At 39.9% G+C, this 23,561-nt stretch overlaps 1 long non-coding RNA gene across 2 annotated transcripts in view; it reads left to right on the forward strand.

The window, feature by feature from the left end:
* LOC122793559 overlaps positions 1-23,561 on the forward strand; it is a 347,865-nt gene that overhangs the window by 287,011 nt on the left and 37,293 nt on the right. For both annotated transcript variants that reach the window (XR_006363491.1, XR_006363490.1), the window contains exon 2: positions 12,806-12,914. This is a non-coding gene — a long non-coding RNA (uncharacterized LOC122793559). The remainder of the gene's footprint in view (positions 1-12,805; positions 12,915-23,561) is intronic.

Here is a 23,561-nt window from a genome sequence, read left to right on the forward strand (position 1 = left end):
ATAAATCTCTAAAACTGGTCTCACATTACTAGACAACACAACAGGCATCCTAGTGGCCCCTCTGTTCTAAATTTCCTTCCCCTCATTGTTACCAGCGGCTCTAGTATCTGAGAAATAGGGTTAGCTTCACTTTGCCTCATGTCCCCAGTCTGTGTAAGGATGTCACTAACTCTTCTACAGTTGCAACCTCTACCCACAAATCTGGTCTCTAAATCTTTCAACTCCTGTCTGAATGCTTCATCATCTGCACATAACCTAGAGACCCTCATGCCTTGCCCCTTAACTACATTATCAAAAATGTTTGGGGGATGCATGCTTCTCCTGTGTAGTAGATTGTTCACACTACACTCCTTCCTATGCACCATCATACTTATCTCACCTCTCTCGTCCTTCCTCACTCTGATATCTAAAAAATCAATTTCGGCAAAAGAGAAGTTCATAGTGAACTTCAAGCAATCAGTAGTGTTATTAACAAACTGGTAGAACAGCCTTAAGATATATATATATATATATATATATATATATATATATATATATATATATATATATATCAGCATTTTATGTATATGGTGTGTATACTGATCTATACCACAGGCATTTGGGAGGGGGCTAGGGTCCGACAGATATGCAGAGGTAGCTGTCTGTATGTGCAAATGTATTACCACATAGCAGCTCTTTGCGCAGAAGAGACAACAGAATTGCACTCAAGCTGGCTAAGTGTAGAAGCATGCCCAGTGGGACTGTCAGTACTTACAAAGTGACTCCAGGCCAGTGCTAACTGCACTCCGGGTCATGATTTTGTGTGCTGTAGACATTGGCAGCTGCACTTGTTTCCATAGAACAGCACTTCTCTGACACCGTCCATGGTATCCCCCGGCTGTGTGTTGTAATTAATATGTGACCTGGGTACATGATGTGACACCTCATACAGGGTGACAGTCTGCATACCTTTCAACTTCTTACAGCAGGAAATCTGGACAAAGCCATTAATAAAAGTGGCACAAAGGCGCAAAAATAGGGACAATTATTTTAATATTGCTCTTACAAACTTAGAAAGGTGATAGAATAACAGGTTTTGCTTTAGCATGAATTTTCTGAAGGGTATGAAGTCTGAAACTCAAATGTCTATCATTACTTTCTAACTTCAGTCTTTAATGATTTATTTATTTATTTATTTAATTTATTCCAGTTTGATGACCGAGGAGGTCCACTGGGCTCGGGGAGCCCGTTTTCAGGTGAAGGCCTGGGGAGAAAAGCTACAACAATACATAGTTACATGAACAATTACTAAGAAACTTTGCATTACTGACAAATAAACAGGTAGCATTCATAAAGAAACAAACAATTACAATTTGGTTTAGGTGTAAAAGACAGGCAAATGGCCTTGAGGCTAGATTTTACAGTATAGTTATATATACACATAATAGAAATGAGCAAGGTTAGCTAGGTGAGAGGTTAGCCAGGAGTAAAAGTGGAGGAGCGCTTGAGAGGTATAGGGTGAAGAGTACAGTTGCATTTCCTGTTTGAGTAAAGGTGAGAATGAAGAAGAGTTTTAAAGTTTTCAAGGTTATCACAGGTCCTAAGAGTGGAGGGAAGAGCATTCCATTTTTTGGCTAAGGTGAAGGAAAGCAGAAGTTGACCAGCTGGGCGCTTGGGTTTGTGGATGGTGATTAGGTTTTGGTGGGTAGATCTAAGTGTTCTATGGGGCGTATATGGTTGGAGGATATTGGGTAGTGCAGGGCACTTGGTAGGTTGGAATAGTAGTCTATAGGCAGTTGTGATTTGAAGAACGTCAAGTTGGTTATGGAGTTCAAGCTAGTTTAATGAGTGAAGGGAGGAACAGTGATGAGAGGAAGATTTGGCTTTGGAGATTTTATTGTAACATATTTCTAGTTTGGAGGATAGTGAGGAGGATAAATTAGTAAGCAGAGGGGCGCCATACAGTAAAGAGGTAAGGAGATAAGTAGTGGCGAGAGTTAGTTTGGTAGCAGGAGAGAGGAAGTGGTTGTTTCTATAAAGTAGGCCGAGTTTTATGTGGGTTTTCTTTATGTTTAGCTGGATGTGAGTATTACATTTTAGGTGTTCATCAATGGTTACACCAAGAAGTTTGGCAGAGGAAACGACCTCTAAAATGGAGTTGTTATGGCTGGTTATTTGGAATGAGTTTTTATCAGCGGGGGAGGACTTAGAATGAGGGAATAGAAGGATTTTAGTTTTGTTAGCATTTAATGAGAGGTGATATTGGAGCATCCAGTTTTTGGTAGTTGAGAAGGCTGTTTGTGTCAGTAGTTGGAGATCTGTTAAGTTGGAGGTGCAGCAGATCAAAGCAGAATCATCAGCATATTGAACAATTTTAGTATTGGGTATGGCCTTGTAAAAGTCGTTGATAAAGATGTTGAATAGAACTGGGCCAAGTATGGATCCTTGGGGTACTCCAGTGGGAGTAGGATGGAAGGTGGAGGTGCCCTGGCCCCATTTGACAGCCTGGGACCTGTCAGAAAGATAGCTGGAGAACCAGGAGAGAGTTTTGTGGGAGAGATTGAGATTAGACAGATGATTTAGAAGGTGGGTGTGGGAGATGGTATCAAAAGCTTTAGATAAGTCCAGCAGAACTGAGGATACTAAATTACCAGAGTCACGGGCTAAATTGACAGTATGTAAGAAGGAGAGAAGGGCGGTGTTGGTACTATGTCCTGGGTGGAAGCCATGTTGGATAGGAGAGAGTAGCTGGTGTTTGGTAAGGAATGGCAAGAGCTGAAGGTGGATGCATTTTTCAAGGAGTTTAGAGAGAGGGGAAAGGATGGCTATGGGGTGGAAATTAGAGATGTTACAGTTTTTGCCACCCTTGTGAAGTGGAAGAATATATGCAGAGTGCCATAGTTAATGCCAGGATGTAACTAGTATTTTTCAGTCCAGAACATCCTTACCTTATTTTGTTTACATTGTTTGTTTGTTTGTGTCTTTCAGCTTTTCCCAGTTAGGGGTCACCACAGCGGAACTCCGGTCTGCTAATGATTGGCAGTTGATTTTTATGTACCCACTTGCCAGGCCTGACGCACAACCTTTAATGAAGGTACGCCCATTCACGCATGTCTCCACGCAGAAGACGCTCTAGCTACGTTACTTAATTTCCATAGAAACTTACACTTTATTTTCATAAAAGTGGCACCTTTCCGCTCTTTCATATGTGTGTTTCCCGTAAATTGGACAGATGTCCCTGGTATGAAGGGTAATCTCTAAGCCATCACTCCACCTGCTAGTTTTAGTCTTGTTTTGAGTTTTCAGTAATCACTAAGTGATGTTTCTTCACTTCTGGTGAGAGAAGATATATAAATTAAAAAAAAATATTTACATGTTTTTCGAAATTACTGATTATTGAATAGAGGAAGACATGCAATATTGACAGTTGCCTTCACAGAACATTTGGGCTCAGTCACATTGCATTTTGGAGTTGATGCAAGCAGCATTGAGGAGAGGTGCTTTGTACCAGTAGCCTACAGTTCTAGACTGGTCTGTCTTGTGAATGCCAAATTCAGCATCTGGTACCTAAAAGAAGTATTTTATTCCATACTTGAAATTCAGAAGAACTTGTTTAATTCCCCCAATTCATCCTATAATTTCTGGAGTAAATGGATTTCAACAGCAAATCAGTTTTTAAAAGAAGTCAAAATGCATCATTCAGCATATAAAACCAGCCACCCTTTACAAAGAGAAGAACAAGAGACAGGCTTCAATCCTCTACAGAGATACAGCAACAAAAATGAAGAAGGGATTCATAATAGATTCGTCAAAATGGTCACCTGTTGGATGCACCAAATTTGAATTCAATGGCTGAAGATACTAAGGTGACGAGCTGAAAAAAAATGGTCTGAGTTTGGGACTAGAATATTAATGGCATTTCATTTTATTGTCTGTGAATTGTTGTTGTCTATTGACCGAATTTGGATAAGCAGTATTTAATGGTATTGTTCATGTAAGATATGTACAACTTTTGAGTGGCATGAAACAACAGTACCAATATCTGAATCCTGAATTTCCTGACTGTTGACATCCATCTAAAGTGAACGCTTACTTTCCCAGTGCTGTACTGGTCCCCTGAGCAGAACCTGTACTAACACTCAAAAGAACCAAAGGTTTGTCCTGCGTTGCATGTATATCATTCCCTGGTATATCCTGCCTTGAGATTTCCTGAATTTCCTGACTGTTGACATCCATTAGCTGCTGCTAACTGATCTGTCCACTAGATGGCAGCATTAGCCTACTTTTAAATACTTCATTGTAAAGTAAATAAAGTTACTGGATATTTGTCTGTCCTACTTGCTCTATTGCCCTGCCCTACCTTCTGTAGCCTCCCTTCTCCCCCTTAATTTCTCTTAGCAGAACTGCACCTTACTCCTGAGCCTTGCTGCTCTGTGCTTACTACTCACCTCACTGATATAGTTCCTCACTGACTTGCTCTTCTATTTCCTTGTTTCTGACTTGCTCCATTTGCCCTGCGGGCTCACTCAGCCCCCCTACCCTACCCCCAAATCACACCCAGCCCCAGTGCTCCTACATTTATTTTCCTCCTAACATCCCTCCCTCTCTCCACTAACCAATCCTCAACACTTTCCCTACACCCCACCTGCCTCTCACTATCTCACCCCTTCCCTCCACCCCACCTGCCTCTCACTACCTCACCCCTTCCCTCCTAAGTCCCTTAACCTCCTCTCTATTACATCCAAGAGGCCCCACCTATCATGCACTCTCCTACTCCTAAAACCTTTATTTCCACATCTATCCTCGTCGTCCTTCTACTTCTTCTATACCATGCCACATCCTATTACTCACTTCCACCTTCACCCTCCACCTCTGCCTCCCCACCTCCCCCACACAACACACTTCCACAACATCTCAGCCTCTTTAGTTCCCTCCCACCCTTTCCCCCCTCTTCAAAGTAAAACTTCTCCCAATCACTACTAAATACTACAAACCCAGACCTTTTCATTACCAGACACTTCTAATTAAGTACAAACCAAAACAATCTATTCCTTATCTCACTTATCTCTGCTTAGCTGGTGACATTCACCCTAATCCAGGACCAAACTTATCTCCTACTAACCACACTAGCTCCCACAATAATTCCACCAATAAATACTTCAAATTTCTCACCATCAATGCCCAAAGCCTAAAAAATAAAACAACCCACTTTCATGCCTGGCTCACTCACAACTCACCTGACATTGCAGCCATTTCTGAAACCTGGCTAAAACCTCACATAAGTGACTCTGAATTCCTTCCCGCTGGATTTCAATCACTTTGATCTGACCACCTAAGTACTTGAGGTGGCGATTTGCCACTAATTTGCCAGAAAAACACAGTTTTATGAACAATGGACCAAATATACGATGCAAAAATCTGTATGCCTCTCACTGTACATGTTTTTTCATAATCTACTGCATTTCACCCCATATGTCTGGCCTGTTCCTCATACATTTGTGGTGTTACAGTAAAATGTTGTGTAAGGCAGTCAGTGAATAGTACTAACTACAGACAAACATTTGAGTGTTGGACCTAATATCCTTTAGATATGCTGTACTGATGCAACCTACTTTCATACTAGCCACCTTCTAGGTGAATCAGAGCATCTGAATGTCTGTCTGCAGTTTTGGCCCTTTGTCCCCCCATTCTCGCTGGCTTTGTCCAACTTTCATGCAGTAACAGATTGAGGGTTATGACAGTCTATGGGGACATCACCATACGCCTATCTCTCATGCAAAATATGCGAATACTGCCAGATTCAAACCATCAACAACATCACCCATGCTAATGTCTCTAGCCTAATTGGCCACACAGGCTGCCAGACAGGGATGTGTCATTCATCACACAATCAACAGCATACAGACATACATTGTCACCCCTGTGTTACGTTATGAAGCATAGAACATGTGGCCAGGTTGTATGTCACAGCCCTGATTGGCTGGTCTGCTGATATATCATTGCAGATTTACTGTTACAGCAGTTGTATGGGTACACTGATGTGTTGGTGGTAGGGAATGAGCAAAACATGATCTGCTGGCATAGACAGTTGTGGTACTGTCCTGTGACCCCACTGTTTGCCATCTCCCTTGAGTAATGTAGTGGTCTTTTCAGCCGTGTGGCCTAGTGCATATTATGGAGCACATACTATTGGACAGAGCACCTGTTGTCCCAAGTAGCTGTTAGATCTTCCCAAGTAGCCCAGTAGCCACTATATTCCCTTGCATACATGTGACAGGTCCATACATATGCTATCATATGCTAGTACCCCTTACAAGTGGTGAATAGGTGTGTGACTTGACTTGCGAATGCAGAAGTTGGCAAACCTGTAGTTCAGGGATGCCTCTGTCTGATGCACACAGTACACAGCCAATACATGGTTAGTTATAGGTTGTGTGGGCTGGCTGACATCATTTTTACTAATATGTATGTGAGTTGGAGTAAGGTGTCAGTCCCTAGGTCTCTAAGTTGCCAATGCATGTGCTATGCATTGTCCCTTGGCCAAGGCCAGGGCCAGGGCATACTGGACATGTATATTCTGCCTACTGGGACAACCTCAGGGGTTTCCTCCTCAAAGTACCCCTGTGGGTGTAGCTGTGGTGACCTAGGCACTGGTGGGGGGGGGGTGCAGCTGTTTCCACAAGATCATATGGAGTAGAATAGCACATACTGTAAACATGTGTGCACATGTGGCTGGAGAGTACTGCAGGGCTCCATCAGATATATCAAGAAACTGGAACCATGACTTTAGCAGCCCAAACACATGCTCTATGATGTTCCTAGTTTGTGTGTCTGCCTCATTATGGTGTTCTTCAGTGTGTGTGTGTGTGTATTTTGTCATCATCCATGGATGTCCCACCTAGCAAACATCTGGTACAGCCGAGATGCATGCCAGATATGGGAATCATGATAACTGCCAGGGCTGTCAGCACACACACTCATGATAATGCCCTGGGCACTGCACATGACCTGTCAGTTGATGGAGTGATATCCCTTGCGGTTGACATAGATTCTACCCTCCTCACTGGGTGGTGCTTTGATGTGTACATGAGTGCAATCTATGACACCCAGTACCTCAGGGTAGTGTGCTACATAGTAGACATGTTGCATACTACTGGCCCTCACCTCAGGGGTGAGGGGAAAATAAATGTGTTAACTGGCATGTGGTAGCATGGCATCCAGGAACTGGTGGAATGCCCTTTAATGCTGATACCTGTGAAATCCCCATCATGTACCTTGATGGTCTTTGGAGAGTACCTCTTGCTAGTATCCTAAGAACCACACATACCTTTGTTTCCACTGGGCTGGGTTCCTCTCTATTGGCTCTGGGTCTGAGCTGGGGTCAGTTGAGCTCAGTGAATTTTTGTAGTATGTCCCTGTCCACCCTGTAGCTCTCGATAATCTCCAGCCCTTGTAGCTCCTGGAAGGTTATCCTTGGCCTGAACACTCTTTTTCTTCTTAGTCTAGGCCTATAGTCAGCAGCACTAGCAGCACTGACCTCAGCATCTAGCACATACATATGTATCAGACCTGCAGCAGCCCCTAGCATTCCTTCAGTTAAAATTTCCAAGTGTGTACTACACTGGTGCAGAGTATGGAGGTGAAATCAGATTATATGGTGTATGCAACAATTATAGTGCACTGCTGTAGGTGCAGCCTGTGTGATTGGCTACCTATGATGCATTCCACCTGCCAAGTATATCATTAAGGACAGTTAATGGCCCTAGTTTAAGTGAAACAGAGGTAATCAGTAATTAAGATATCATTTGCCTTTTGCAGCCATTTTTTACAGCCTTCCTCACTCAGCATTGTGGTGCACTGTGCAAACACACACCGTAAAGGTAAACAGTACTCAGGACTCAATATACACATCCGCATGAAAGGTCATGCTCAGCATGTCTACTCTCTGTGCAAATGCACTCAGACATGATGAAACATGTACCCCGAAGGTAAACAAAGCTTAGTAGGCACTGTACACACCCCCCTGCTCAGCAGACCACTGTGCAAACAGGTGCCGCTGAGCTCCAATGAGCTTACATGTCCTCAGACACACTCCCCTTTGATGTCAGCTACCTCTTCTGTGGACATCAACAGGGTTGTATGCCTACATGGATGGGATCTGTGGACATGGATACCCATTTGTGATATTCAGTAATCCCAGCTCAATTGCATAGAGATCTGTGCACACAACCTGGAAATAACACGGTTCCAGGCACTGCCTCCTTAGCAACAGATGAATTCCTCCACCATTCTAAATACTCCATGCAGAGCCCTATAATACATTACTGTCACATACTATTAACTTTGATTTTTACACTATTTTTTTATCTCAGCTTATTTGCACACTGCGGTGCACCACACAAACCTACCCCGATTATTAAAAAAAATAAAATTATTTAAAATTATTTTCCATAAGTTTTGGACACATGGTGGATAGTTTTGCACATAGCTGTGTCTGCTGTGCTATTTCTGTCCATCTACCTGCACTTTTATAGCCCCTGTTGTTCTTTTTAGTTCCTGTACATGGAATTTTTCCGTGTACACTATGGACACCAGCACAAGGTCTGCACAACTGCCTATCTGCTTCCTGGATTGCTCTACCTCCTTCATTTGCATACAATTTACCTGCTTATCAGGTGATTTGCATGCCATGGATACTTCCGTGTAGACGTGCTCATACGTGCCACTCAGCAGTGTTTACTGGATCGCACACCTACTTACTTTCATGTAAGCAGTGTGCCACTATGCCTACATGGAAAAAAAGTCCATGTAGGCTTTATTAAATTCCTCCCCTTCCTGTGCCAGGCTTAAATTTTCAGTTTCCTGCTTTGCCCTTTGGACTGTTAACAGCCCCAAAAGTGTTTGTAAATTATCTAGCACTTGTAATAGTTCATTGCTGGTTACAGGACATTCACATCTTTCAATATTTAGATGACTGCCATATTTTAGATGACTCTTTTTCAAACTGTTAACAACCTCTTTTTGTCAAAAACCTATTTGTCAACCTAGAATTTCAAGTGACTCTAGAAAAATCTTCTCTTATTCTGTCTGACAAAGCAGTGTTTCTAGGTTGTCTCACAGATAACTCATCACTATAGCCTTTCTTCCTCAGGACAAAGTGGAATTATACAAGTAATAGTTTCTGATATTCTTCAGCTAGACTCTTTCAACATCCAGAGAGTTTCTCAAGATTATACATTTCATGACTTCAACAAGTTCATGGGTCATAGGTGTTTACTAAGTTAACAACCACGGGTGCCTTTTTAAGCATAGCCGTGCATCCTAAATCTCTGACAAGTTCTGATACCCTTGATAAGTGTAAGCTTATGCCTGGGAGATGATCCATTTACAGATTAACTCTGTCCATTAAAGTCTCATGATTCCTCTGACCAGACTTCATATGAGGAAAATTTAATGCTTCCTTAAATTGATATGGACCCAACAGCAGTACCCTTTCTTTTCAGATTCCAGTGTTGAGCTTTGTGAAAAGGGAGATGCACCAGTAGGTGAATCAGTTGTCCTTCTCTTCAGGTCTCTCTTTTAGCCCTCCAGACCCTACTAGGTCTGTAACCATCGATGCATCAGACTTTGCATGGGGAGCTATACCCAAGAGAGTGAAAGTACATGGTCTGTGGAATCATCAGGAGAAACTGAAGCACATAAATATGAAACAAATTATGGTATTAATAAATTTGGGCATACCTCTAAATGATCTGTGTATCCCAGGTTTTCTACTAGTGATGATAGGCAATATGACAGTGATATAGTACATAAACAAATAGGGAGGGCGGCTAGGTTTTACCCCCTTTGTAACTAGTAAAGATAACCTGGGAGCTAGCAAATTGGCATAGTCTATCCCTACAGGCTACTTACATTCCTTCAGAACAGACATTTTTGACAGACAAGTTGAACAGGACCAGGACAGACCAACACAAATTGTACTCCAGGGTCTTCCAGGAATAAATCCACCTCTGGGAACTCCTCAAGTAGATCTGTTTGCCTCCATTCACAGTAACTCTGATAAACAGAGTTTTTTACAGATTGAGAAGGATTACCCTGAAATGCTATTGGCAGACTCCCTTTTGGAACGCTCTTATTTTTTGTGTTTGTATGACTGCTTTTATACTGGCTTGTCCATGAAAACAGTTGCACAGGAGTGTGGAAGGTGCCCTAAAGCTTTGGAAGCTGGCCAGCTGTCTAATCCCTGGCAAAATACATCCCATGTTGCAAAGGCTACTACAACAGCCATTTATTTAACACTTGCTGTTATGGTAGGTTTAATTACACAACTGTACTGTAGTGGACTGGACAGAATTTGCAAATGATTCATTCGTAATTAAAGTTCTGAAGCACTTGCCATTATCTGAGTCACATGTTGATTACGGAAAGCGTAGGCAGAAACAGATTGAGTTTTGTCAGGATATGAGAAAGAACAAGTTCTTTGGCAACTGTGACTGCAGGGTAAAAAGTAATTATTGGCTAAATAACCATGTGCGTGATGCACAATACTCTGAGCTGACTGAATCATCACCTGTGATTTGTAGAAGACATTAAAGATTGTAAATGATGAAAGTTTAAGTAGAAACTGGCATTTTTTGCCGCAATGAACATGATAAAATAAAATAGTTAATTTAAATAAAATGTATTTTTAGGAAAATAGCATCTACAAAGTTTGCATACTTTTATGTTCATAGTTTCTACTTTACATTCATGAATCCCTCCTGAAAACTGAACTAACAAGATTCCTTCATCAAGAGTTAATCGTGTGTGTTAGTCAGTTCCCTATTACATGACTGAAGATGCATTCTTTCGAATGCGTCTTGATCGAACTTAAAAGCACGAAACTGCAAAATACCGAAATGGCTTATAAGCAAATTCTTTCCCTGGGAAAGAAATCGCTTGTCCGCCTTTGTTGTTTTACCATTTTCACCACTGTAGTGCGATCTCGGAGTTGGTATATTTAAGTAGGGAGTGGGGGGCACAGCCCCCCACATTGGGGGGTGTGGGGGTGAAGCTCCCCACTTTACGTAATGTGGTAATGTTTTAAATTTTTTTTTTTTTTTTTTGGAACAGCGATTTTTTTTTTTCCCTAGGAAAAAAAATGTTGTTGTAAGTGTTCAGGATTGTAAGCTTTTACTTACATGGGGTCGATAAATCAGCATTTGCTGTTTTAAGCATTTGCTGATTTAATATAGACCCTGTTAGTCAAGAGGTTTGCGTGAATAACAGAAGATCTTCAGGAGTAAATCACTCAGATTAGTCCAAAGGTTTGAGTGTAAAAAATTCTGTTTTCCAGTGTCTTCTTTTAGCAGACCGTCATATGTTTTCATTTGTTTTATACCTTAAATGATAGTAGTAAACCTAGTATGCTGGTTGTTGTGGTATTGCTTCATTGTTTCAACTAGCAACTTTAAAGTGACTTCTAGGACTTGTCATTAACACTTATTTTAGATATTTTGCCATATCCGCAAACAACTTAATTCTACAGAATCAAAAATGTTGTGCTTGGACATGCACGCAAGGTAAGACAAAAAGGAAACAAGACTATACAGGTGATCAAGATCTGTTTTGTATTCTTGCTTTACAACTCAGAAATTTAGCGTGGAACACCTCTGAGTATAGAAAAAGGCACAGACAACTTGCATTGTATCACTGCCCAAAATGATCTACTCCCCCATCATCACTGATAATCAGATATGGAGGAATGTAATATCTTTAAGCATGCAAGTATTGCATGCTACATTTTTTTATCAAAGAAGACATACTGTACTTAAAATATACCTGGAGACAGACAACCAGTCCTGATGTGCATGAATCAGTAACAAACTTTATGAGGTTTAATAAAGGTAAAATAGTTATTGCAGTTTATAAACATGTGCACATGTGGTGTGTTTGTGTATGTGCACACGTCATGTCTGAGTGTGTGTACGTGTGTGTGTTTGCATGTAAGTGTGTGTGTGTGTGCGCATGTGCGTTCGCGTGCGTGTGTGTTTGCGTGTGTGTGTGTGTGTGTGTGTGTGTGTGTGTGTGTGTGTGTGTGTGTGTGTGTGCATCTAAATGAGATATGTATTAGTTGTCCTTTGCCATAAACGAATGAAGTACTCCTGTCTACGTACAAAGAGTTTTTGCTGCACAACTTAGTGTGTATCGAAAGTGGTGCCAGACCTTGTTGTTGCATCATCTCTAGCCATGAAATAAAAGTTGATACATATCTCATATGTTGTTTACATCATATTACCCCTCTCCTCAATTGAAAGTACTTCTTTAGATTTCATTGATTCATTCAGATCAGTTTCTATTGTTTTATAAGTATAAAGCAATTTGATGACCCTGCTTTTCAGTGACTTCTTGCGCATGTTTTCTAAATTATTAAGCCTTACAGTCGCTGTCATGGAGTGGAGATCAGGAAGAAATTGTAATGAATTTAAGTGAACTGCTATGGCATTTTGCCTTTATACAAAATTTACAAGATTAACTCACAGCAAAAGTATGTGCTTTTTGAATGTTATAGTTTGCTTTTTCTGTCTCCTTTCATCTCTGTAAAACTTGAATAAATGCACACAGAGAAAACAGGTCAACAGTTTACTTTCCAGTTAAAAACTGTATGACCATTTTTGTCTTATGTCACTACATATTTAATTCTGTGTGAGTCTAGGTGAGAATAATATGTGATGCTTCCGATCCTAGAAAATGTGCATGTGGTTTTACTTTGTTTCCTTTTAATGTCTATACAACACCATGAAATTGTTTTCATCTGCTCATATTTTCTGATTTTTTTTTTTTGTAGTAGCAACTTTGGAGTATACAGTTATGCATCTGGCAAGAGGAAAGGACCTGGAATGCTGTAACATACTTGGGGATTCAAAAAGAAGCTCACTTTTCCATTAAGGGCTGAGGTAAAAAAGTCCTGCTTCTGCAATGCATTACTAGTGTATTCAGAGACATATCAGCCCCAATGAGGAAAGACCTCATTATTGGTTTATTGTTATCTCTCTGAATCGCTGTTAACTGTTATGAGTGCAGATAAGCACTTTCCATTCACTCACCCACACACAATACGCACATATATAAACTCACACACACATGCACATGTGTATGTGCGCTCACACACATACACTCACACACACACACACACATGCACACACGCACACACGCACACACACACACACACACACACACACACACACACACACACACACACACACACACACACACACACACACACACCACATATTCCATAGCTATCCCTGTGTTATTAAAACATCCCAGATGTCTCCTTTTCATTGCCCTGGTAAATCACAGGTAATTACAGTCAGCCATTAATGCCAGACATTATAATTTCACACTTCATATCCTTCAGTGAATTCATAGTAGTGCAAAAGCTGTTTTATTACTGGATTCTGAGTTTGTAGGATAAATAATTAAAATTTGTTCCTAATTATGTCCTACCATTAATTTTAGCTTTGTCTTGATTTCTTGTGCTATGAGGTTGAGAGGTTTTAATATTACCTGTCTCTTTCTCAAAGTCTGTAACTATTGCAGACATTTATTAATGCACAAGATTCTCATTATATGTTAAAAAACATACTGCACTAACTTAACAGTGGGTGTAGTAGGTTAACGTTGAGGTTTCCTGTGCTAAGGGTATAGTGTTTGAAGCCTTTTCCCCCTTTTATAGTTGAACTTTTTTACATTGTATTGCTTTTTCTCATGCCTGGTATCCAATGGTGGCACAGAAAATGAGTATCCTCAGTGGGAGAGTGAAAGGTTTGAATCCCCTTAAGGCACACTACTTATTGCATCCCTGGTACCTAGTGGCATCCCACACCACTTTTTTTATAAAACACCTTTAAGGCATGCTATATAGAGTATTGTTGGTGCCTAGTGTCCCCCCAGCCCACATCTATAGAGGTCTTCCAAGTGTCTAGGGGTTCTTCCTAATTCCTGTTACATTTAAATGTTGGTTTAAATTTGAGATCTAAAAGTTCTTAATGGTGGCTAGTGATCCCCTGCAAACCCATATTATGTGTAAGTACTGTTAAGGTACAATGATAAAAGTTATCCCTGGTGGCTAATGGTCCCCCAATCCATGTCTTTAGACTTATCCCTGGTGGCTAGTGGTCCCCTAAACCACATTTTTAGACTTATCTCTGGTGGCTAGTGGTCCCCCTAGACCTTGTGTTTAGACTTACCCTGGTGGCTAGTGGTTGCCCTAACCCACATCTTTAGATTTATCTCTGATGGCTTGTGGTTCCCCAATATGATGCTTCAGGCTTTGCTTGGTAGTCTGGGGGTGTGGAGAAGTATGACAGCCACCCTATCCCATGCAGACAGGGGTGTAGCTAGGATTTTCAAATTTGTACTCACAGCTCTCAAACTGCTACCCCCCTCCCCAGCCAAGCTACGGCCATTCTCGTAATTCACGGTTCGCTCTTTTAGTGTCAATGAAGAGGCATTCGCTGTAATGCCTCTTCAGTAATATAATATAGATTCACTCAAACTCGGTTCCTTGAATTGAAAATGAACCTGAAAGTCAGTTCTTTGAAAAATGCAGCATGATAGTTGGGGTAGAGGATTCATGCTTTTGTTTTCTGTAACTAAGGTACAGGTTTTGAGCTTGAGTAAATTACTAACCACCTGCTACCCCTAACTAGGGTGTTTCATTCACACACACACCCCTACCTACCTCTTAGTGCAAGAAATATGGACAAAGCCTAAAATAAACAGGGACAGATATTAAATAATGCTCTCGTGAACTTAGAAAGTTGCTAGAATAACAGGATTTGTGCTTGTATGAGAAAGTTGCTAGAATAACAGGATTTGTGCTAGTATGAATTTTTCTAAAGGACACGAAGTCTGAAACTCAGATGTCTGTCATTGTTTAGCAACTTCAGCCTTCAATGATTTTCTAGAAAATCACAAAATTTATGAGGAACAGACAAAAAATATGGGGCAAAAATCTGGACATTCTGCAAAATTTGGACAGTTGAGAGGTATGCTACCTACCTACATCACACACACACACACACACACACACACACACACACACACACACACACACACACACACACACACACACACAAATACCTCTCAACCTCTTAGAGCAACAAACTCATAAATAAAATTGAGACAAAGGCCCAAAAATAAGGACATTTTTTAAATATTGCTCTTATAAACTTAGAAAGATAATAGAGTAGTAGTAGGTCTTGCATTAGTACAAATTTTCTGAAAGGTATGAAATCTGAAACTCAAATGTCTGCCATTATTTTCTAACTTCAATCTTTAATGATTTACCACTAATTTGCCAGAAAACCACAATTTTATGAAAAACGAACCAAAAATGTGATGCAAAAATATAAAATTGCCAGACAATTCAGCTGGGAACCTGTCAAAGAAGGGACACCATTTTAACGAGCACTGTTAACTTGAGCAGCTGACAAAATTAGAGAATCTACATGCATTTCTGAAATAAAAGTAATGTATAACTCTGATCATTACAGTTATTTATAATAGTAAACCCTCCACGTTTTCTTCCAAATTTGCTATTTTGCGGAGAGATTATTAGGGGGAGAGCAACATTTTGAGCCAAAATTGGGGACAGTTGAGAGGTTTGGATATTCCTAATTCTATAAAGCGATTTATTTGCACATACCTCCCAACCTCTTAATGCAGGAAATCTGGACAAGGCCAAATATATTGGGGGAACATACAAACAGTACTAAAAATTGATCTTGTATAAACTTAAGACAGTTGATAGAATATCAGGTCTTGCTTTAGCATCCATTTTTCTGAAGATTATGACATCTGAAACTTGACGTTAGTCATTATTTAGTGACTTCATTCCTAAATGATTTGCCAGAAAAGTTTTATTTTGCATTTTACAGCACGAACACCAATAAATATCTGCTAAACAAAGCAATGCAGTCTTACAATGAAACTGGACTTAGCATTAAAACTTCTCTGCCCTTGAAACTCATACTCATTGAAACAGCATTGAAACCCACATTCAAAGAAAATACATTTTGCCAGTGGCAGATAAAGATTAACTTTGGGCTGTTTTCAAATCATAGGGCCCTTGCACATGAAACATACATGTGCTCTTTGATACACCTTCCTGATTGTATTAAATTATATTCCTTGTACAATACAATATAGTTGTTAGAGAGTGTTTTAAATTTATTGTTTTGAACATTTTTCCAGTAAACAATGAAGCAAAAATGCATGCACCAATAATGACAAAAGAGCCCAATTCATAACATTTCCATCATAAAAGTCTACTCAAACTTCTACAGTCCACCAGTATCAGTAACTATGCACAATCTTTGAACTAGTAAAAGCCATCTACATAATTCCACATTAAAGAAATCTGTAACTAGTGAAGAGACTGCTGCTAGCCAACAACTTTATATTTCATGGTTTCATCTACAAATAAAGTGCTTGTTGCCCTTGAGGAATAAATTGCCTATGTTGCATTAAAAACAATGATACACTAGTAATATTGCAATAGGGAATGGATGGCAAACTGATATACTACTAGATATCTTCGCCAAAACAGACAACAGCATCCAACCCCCCCCCCCTTTACAACACAGTATAATATCAGCAATGCATTTACTTCCAGTGGGAGAAGAACCCACAGCCTTCTGCATCAAAAGCAAGTACACTACCTGTTGTGCTATTATCAGTACAAGTTGACGCAACATAAGCAGCACTAAACTTTAGTTCCCCTGCAGCTCTCAGCTCCTTGTAAAATGTCGACACTCAGCTGTATCTCTGAAATTTGCAGCACAAGAAATCTGGAAAAAGCCAACATTTATTGAGGGGGGGGGGCAAAATCCCAAAAAACAGGGACACATTTTAAACATTGCTTGTATAATTTTGGAAAGTTGCTAGAATAAAATGCTGCGTTATCACCTTGCATGTCTTGAACCCAGAACTATATGCACTACACCCAGTGCAACATACCACTATGCTAAATCAGCAGCTTGAAAAAAATAGGAAGACAAACTTAATGGCTATCATTTAGATAGCTCTCAACCTCTTAGCACAAAAACCTGGACAAACAAAGCCAATAATGAGGGAATACAAATGCAGTTCTCACTTCACACCATAGCACAAAAAACCTGGACAAACAACAAAAAACAATAATGGGGGAAATACAACTTCAGTTCTCAGTTCTCACCATAGCTCACAACTGTTACAAAAACAAATCTGAACCAAGTTCAGAAATGGTGGTGGTTAGGGACTTTAGGCTCTTCTTAGACTGAAGCAAAGGTACAGGGTTTAAGCCTCAACACCTATAGCCAGCAGGTGTATTATGTGGGGGCATTTACAAACACACACACACACACACACACACACACACACACAAATACCTCTCAACCTCTTAGAGCAACAAACTCATAAATAAAATTGAGGCAAAGGCCCAAAAATAAGGACATTTTTAAATATTGCTCTTATAAACTTAGAAAGATAATGGAATAGTAGTAGGTCTTGCATTAGTACAAATTTTCTGAAAGGTATGAAATCTGAAACTCAAATGTCTGCCATTATTTTCTAACTTCAGTCTTTAATGATTTACCACTAATTTGCCAGAAAACCACAATTTTATGAAAAACGAACCAAAAATGTGATGCAAAAATATAAAATTGCCAGACAATACAGCTGGGAACCTGTCAAAGAAGGGACACCATTTTAACGAGCACTGTTAACTTGAGCAGCTGACAAAATTAGAGAATCTACATGCATTTCTGAAATAAAAGTAATGTATAACTCTGATCATTACAGTTATTTATAATAGTAAACCCTCCACGTTTTCTTCCAAAATTGCTATTTTGCAGAGAGATTATTAGGGGGAGAGCAACATTTTGAGCCAAAATTGGGGACAGTTGAGAGGTTTGGATATTCCTAATTCTATAAAGCGATTTATTTGCACATACCTCCCAACCTCTTAATGCAGGAAATCTGGACAAGGCCAAATATATTGGGGGAACATACAAACAGTACTAAAAATTGATCTTGTATAAACTTAAGACAGTTGATAGAATATCAGGTCTTGCTTTAGCATCCATTTTTCTGAAGATTATGACGTCTGAAACTTGACGTTAGTCATTATTTAGTGACTTCATTCCTAAATGATTTGCCAGAAAAGTTTTATTTTGCATTTTACAGCACGAACACCAATAAATATCTGCTAAACAAAGCAATGCAGTCTTACAATGAAACTGGACTTAGCATTAAAACTTCTCTGCCCTTGAAACTCATACTCATTGAAACAGCATTGAAACCCACATTCAAAGAAAATACATTTTGCCAGTGGCAGATAAAGATTAACTTTGGGCTGTTTTCAAATCATAGGGCCCTTGCACATGAAACATACATGTGCTCTTTGATACACCTTCCTGATTGTATTAAATTATATTCCTTGTACAATACAATATAGTTGTTAGAGAGTGTTTTAAATTTATTGTTTTGAACATTTTTCCAGTAAACAATGAAACAAAAATGCATGCACCAATAATGACAAAAGAGCCCAATTCATAACATTTCCATCATAAAAGTCTACTCAAACTTCTACAGTCCACCAGTATCAGTAACTATGCGCAATATTTGAACTAGTAAAAGCCATCATAATTCCACATTAAAGAAATCTGTAACTAGTGAAGAGGCTGCTGCTAGCCAACAACTTTATATTTCATGGTTTCATCTACAAATAAAGTGCTTGTTGCCCCTGAGGAATAAATTGCCTATGTTGCATTAAAAACAATAATGCACTAGTAATATTGCAATAGGGAATGGATGGCAAACTGATATACTACTAGATATCTTCGCCAAAACAGACAACAGCATCCACCCCCCCCCACCCTTTACAACACAGTATAACATCAGCAATGCATTTACTTCCAGTGGGAGAAGAACCCACAGCCTTCTGCATCAAGAGCAAGTACACTACCTGTTGTGCTATTATCAGTACAAGTTGACGCAACATAAGCAGCACTAAACTTTAGTTCCCCTGCAGCTCTCAGCTCCTTGTAAAATGTCGACACTCAGCTGTATCTCTGAACTTTGCAGCACAAGAAATCTGGAAAAAGCCAACATTTATTGAGGGGGGGGCAAAATCCCAAAAACCAGGGACACATTTTAAACATTGCTTGTATAATTTTGGAAAGTTGCTAGAATAAAATACTGCGTTATCACTTTGCATGTCTTGAACCCAGAACTATATGCACTACACTCAGTGTAACATACCACTACGCTAAATCAGCAGCTTGAAAAAAATAGGAAGACAAACTTAATGGCTATCATTTAGATAGCTCTCAACCTCTTAGCACAAAAACCTGGACAAACAAAGCCAATAATGAGGGAATACAAATACAGTTCTCACTTCACACCATAGCACAAAAAACCTGGACAAACAACAAAAACAATAATGGGGGAAATACAACTTCAGTTCTCAGTTCTCACCATAGCTCACAACTGTTACAAAAACAAATCTGAACCAAGTTCAGAAATGGTGGTGGTTAGGGACTTTAGGCTCTTCTTACACTGAAGCAAAGGTAGAGGGTTTAAGCCTCAACACCTATAGCCAGCAGGTGTATTATGTGGGGGCATTTACAAACACACACACACACACACACACACACACACACACACACACACACACACACACACACACACACACACACACACACACACACACACACACACACACACACCCAACCTACCCACTCACTAAGTTCCCCTTGTGCAAGTTTGCAGGCTCCCAAGGTCACATGCAATCACAAATCAAATGCAGCCCCTCTCAAACAAACACTCACATACCCCCAATACTTCCTAACTACTAAACTCCCTAGCACTTATCTATACTGCAATAGATGAACAAGGCCTTTTGGCTGTGTTCCTTACCTTAAGTGGCCACCAGCAGTCATGCTAGGTTATGCATCTCAAACACTGTCTGAATTGCTCGGCTGTGTAAATGCTTTATTGCAAGCAGTCCTGGCTGAGATCATATGGCTAATTAGCATACTTCTCTCTCCCAGAATGTGTTATTAGCATGTAGAATGGCTGTGGAGACAGGCCACAGTGGTATTGCTCATCTTCATGCAAAAGTACTGTGGTATGGCTGTCAATGAATTCCAAAAAGTTACTGTGAGGTGTACACCTTATGTGCACATCACTGTAATGTTACTGAACTTATGGTCTAGTTTAAAAGGTTATAATACCAATTTGTAAAGGTGCCTGTAATGAATAATACCCCTGAATTTATTTTTACTTATTTAACATTTGTTTACTGGGAAAGTCCAACTTGGACCTAAACCAATTTTCAGCAGATGCCCAGGGAGAAATGCTCCAGACACGTCTTTATAATGCGGGAGGAAACCGGAGTACCTGGTGAAAACCCAAAAGAATGCATGAAGGACATGCAGACTCCGCACAAAAGGCACTCCAGCTGATAATTGGACCAGCAAACCTCTTCCTGGGAGGTGACAATGCTACCACTGCACCACGCAATGAATTTGTTTATAAATCTGCCTTCCATTGTACAAACTTGTTCAACAAATTCTAGTCACTTTTGGCTTCAACTGTAATTGCAATTTTACTACTAGTTTTGAACATCTTTTTGTTTAGTTCTTTAAATGTTGTCTCCTCTGTGTTTAAGCTGACTATAAAAGTGGTCCCTTGGCCATCATTTTATTTAAAAAAGTGAACAATAAGCAAATAAATATTTTAATGATTCTGCAAATATTCACTCATTTAGTGCTATCATTTATTATGAGTTTTTTTAATGCAAAATTATACTAAAATTAAAACACACCAAAAACAAAACTTAAGTAACAATAAAAAGGTAGAGTTAAGTAGAGAGAAAAACTTGGACAGCATGGGGAAATAACACCAGTATTAAGACCTGCTCAGTCCGAGCATTGAAAGAAGAAGCTCTGCAGAGTACAAAACAACCTGTTTTGGACAGAATACTTTTCATGGTTTTAAAATATAACAATTACACCAAACTCCATTTCAAACAATAGTGAGAACACCTCTGCATACGCAAGTAAAAGTGAAGCATAGCAGGAATGATCTGACTGGCACAAGTTCTATTATACCTGCATCATTATTGAAAGTTTACTGTCTGACACAGGTACAATCTTGGGGCATCTGGTATGAATATGTAAAACATTACAAATGTCAAAATAGCTGCAGTCAAACTAAAGTAAGAATATAACTGTATCATAAAAAGGTTCAAAGACCTCTTCATATTTTACAGGTGTGCTTCTGATCACACTTTGCCAATGCAACAACAATCAGTCCAAATCACTTATGCCACTATAAGAATGGCTATTATAAGCAGATTTAAAGAGAACCCATCCAGTCCACTGTGCTAACCATTTCTGTTCCTTTTCCCACAAGATGAAAGGTAATCTAAATCACAAATCCTTACTACAAATTTACTTTATAGATTTCTGGTAGACAGTCTGAGTTTGAAATTACTTTTACGTTGTGCTTTATACAGTTGTAACTTGTAACCTAACAGTAAGAGTGTAAATATCTATTATAAATAACCTATACAACTAAAGAAAGAAACTTCTTAAACTATTTATCAAATCTAAAACCTATATGCTCCTGGTTAAAATCAAAAGCATTACAAAAAAAACTGAAGTGCACCGACATCTACTAAAGGAGCCTATGAACTTAGTCTGGTATCTGAATCCAAAGATAATTATAAATCCTTCTTTAGCTATGTTAGAAAATTAAAAAAAAATAGTACCCTATATTGCTCTGAACTTATTCATAATGGGGCCTGCTATTCTGACCTAAATGACACTGGCAATATACTTGCAAACAAATTTAGTGCCAGCTGCACCCCTGAGACTTTCATATGAAACCTTAAAATATCTGAATCCCTTACTCCCTCATCTATCTCTAAAGTTCATAGGCTCATGGGTTCATAGGTAGGTACTAGGCTATTGGCCCTAGGGCCTATATAAGCCTAGCCAAATGGTACCCTGGCATTCATCACCCAAGAAAATAATTTTCCTGTGCCCCTGTCAAGCAGAGCCACAGAAGTGATCCCCGGGGTGAATTTCCTATCTCCCATGCAATCATCAAGATTTTTATTGAAGAGTTCTAATGAGGAACTTTATAGGTAGTTTGTTTCAGAGTATGGGAAGTCTCTGGGACAGGAATCTATCCCTCCAGCATGTTCTGTTTATTGTGGTGACAAGGTTTAGGTCCCTAGAGCATGTAGCTTGGAGGAATTGGGATTTCTTTAAGTGGAGCATGTCCAACAGCTCTGGGTTTGACATAGCTTTGCATGTTAGGCAGAGATCGCCTCTGTGTAGGCAATATGCGATGGAGTAAAGCTGGAGTTTTTTGAGACAGTCTGCGTAGGACATCTGTTTGAGGCCGGTAATCCTCTTTGTGAGGTATTTCTGCAGCCTTTCCTGTTGTTGTAGATGTCTTGTGAGATACATACCAAAAGGGGCATTGTACTCTATAATAGGTCTAATGAGTGACGAGTAGAGGGGAACAATGACCTCTTTTTTCCTGGAAGAGAAAACTTTTGTGATGAGGTATGCCACATAGAAGGATTTCCTGACTACTGTAGCGATGTGATTATCAAAGGAGAGACTACTGTCCACCTATGTCCCAAGGTCTCTTATCACACTTTTGGTGTTAAGTAGACTACCTCCTATGTGGTAGTTCATGGGTACAGAGTTTTTAACAAAAGGGATGACAATGCACTTTTTGGCATTGAGCTTGAGGCCATGGCTTTAACACTAGGCATCTGTCTCAGTGAGGCCCTTTTGTAGGATGTTCACATTGTTAGGAGTTTTGATTATGGCTTCTAGTTTGCTGTCGTCTGCGAACTTTGCTAGCCAAAGATCTTCTGTGTTAGCCTGTACTTCAGAGAAGTAGATACCAAGCAGGAGAGGACCCAGGACTGAACCCTGTGATACTCCACTTGTCACTGGTCTGAGGTTGGATTTAGAGTCTGCTACTTTCACAGTGTGGATTCTGTCAGTGAGCCAGTTGGCAACCCATCTTGTGACATAGGGATTTATACCTAGTTTAATGAGTTTATCTGTAATTCCAGAGTGGGGGATGGTGTCGAAAGCCTTGACGAGATCTAGATAGGCTGTGTGAACCACCTTACCCTCATCTACGGCTTTGGTGACCACATCATAGAAGTCTATCAGATTTAGGAGACATGATCTGCCTTTTACAAACCCGAACTGGGTAGGGTTCAGATTTTGGAGCTTACCAATGTCTTTGTTTATAAGTTCCATGATGATATGTTCCATAGCCTTGCAGACCAGGCTCATCAGGCTAATGGGGCAGTAGTTCCTGGAGTCCATGGTGGCTCCCCCTTTGTGGAGTGGGATAACCATTTCTGTGCACCATTCAGTGGGCACAAAGCCTGAGGTGAGGCTATGATTGAACATGGTACTTAGGTGGGGTGCCAGTTTGTTCTTTAGTTTGTGTAGAATGCAACCTGGGATGTTGTCAGGTCTGATGGATGCTGTGTTCTTGGCTTTGGAGAGTGT

This window comes from Protopterus annectens, chromosome 2.part0, assembly GCF_019279795.1.
Source record: "Protopterus annectens isolate FY-2018-M chromosome 2.part0, PAN1.0, whole genome shotgun sequence".
Taxonomy (NCBI): domain Eukaryota; kingdom Metazoa; phylum Chordata; order Ceratodontiformes; family Protopteridae; genus Protopterus; species Protopterus annectens.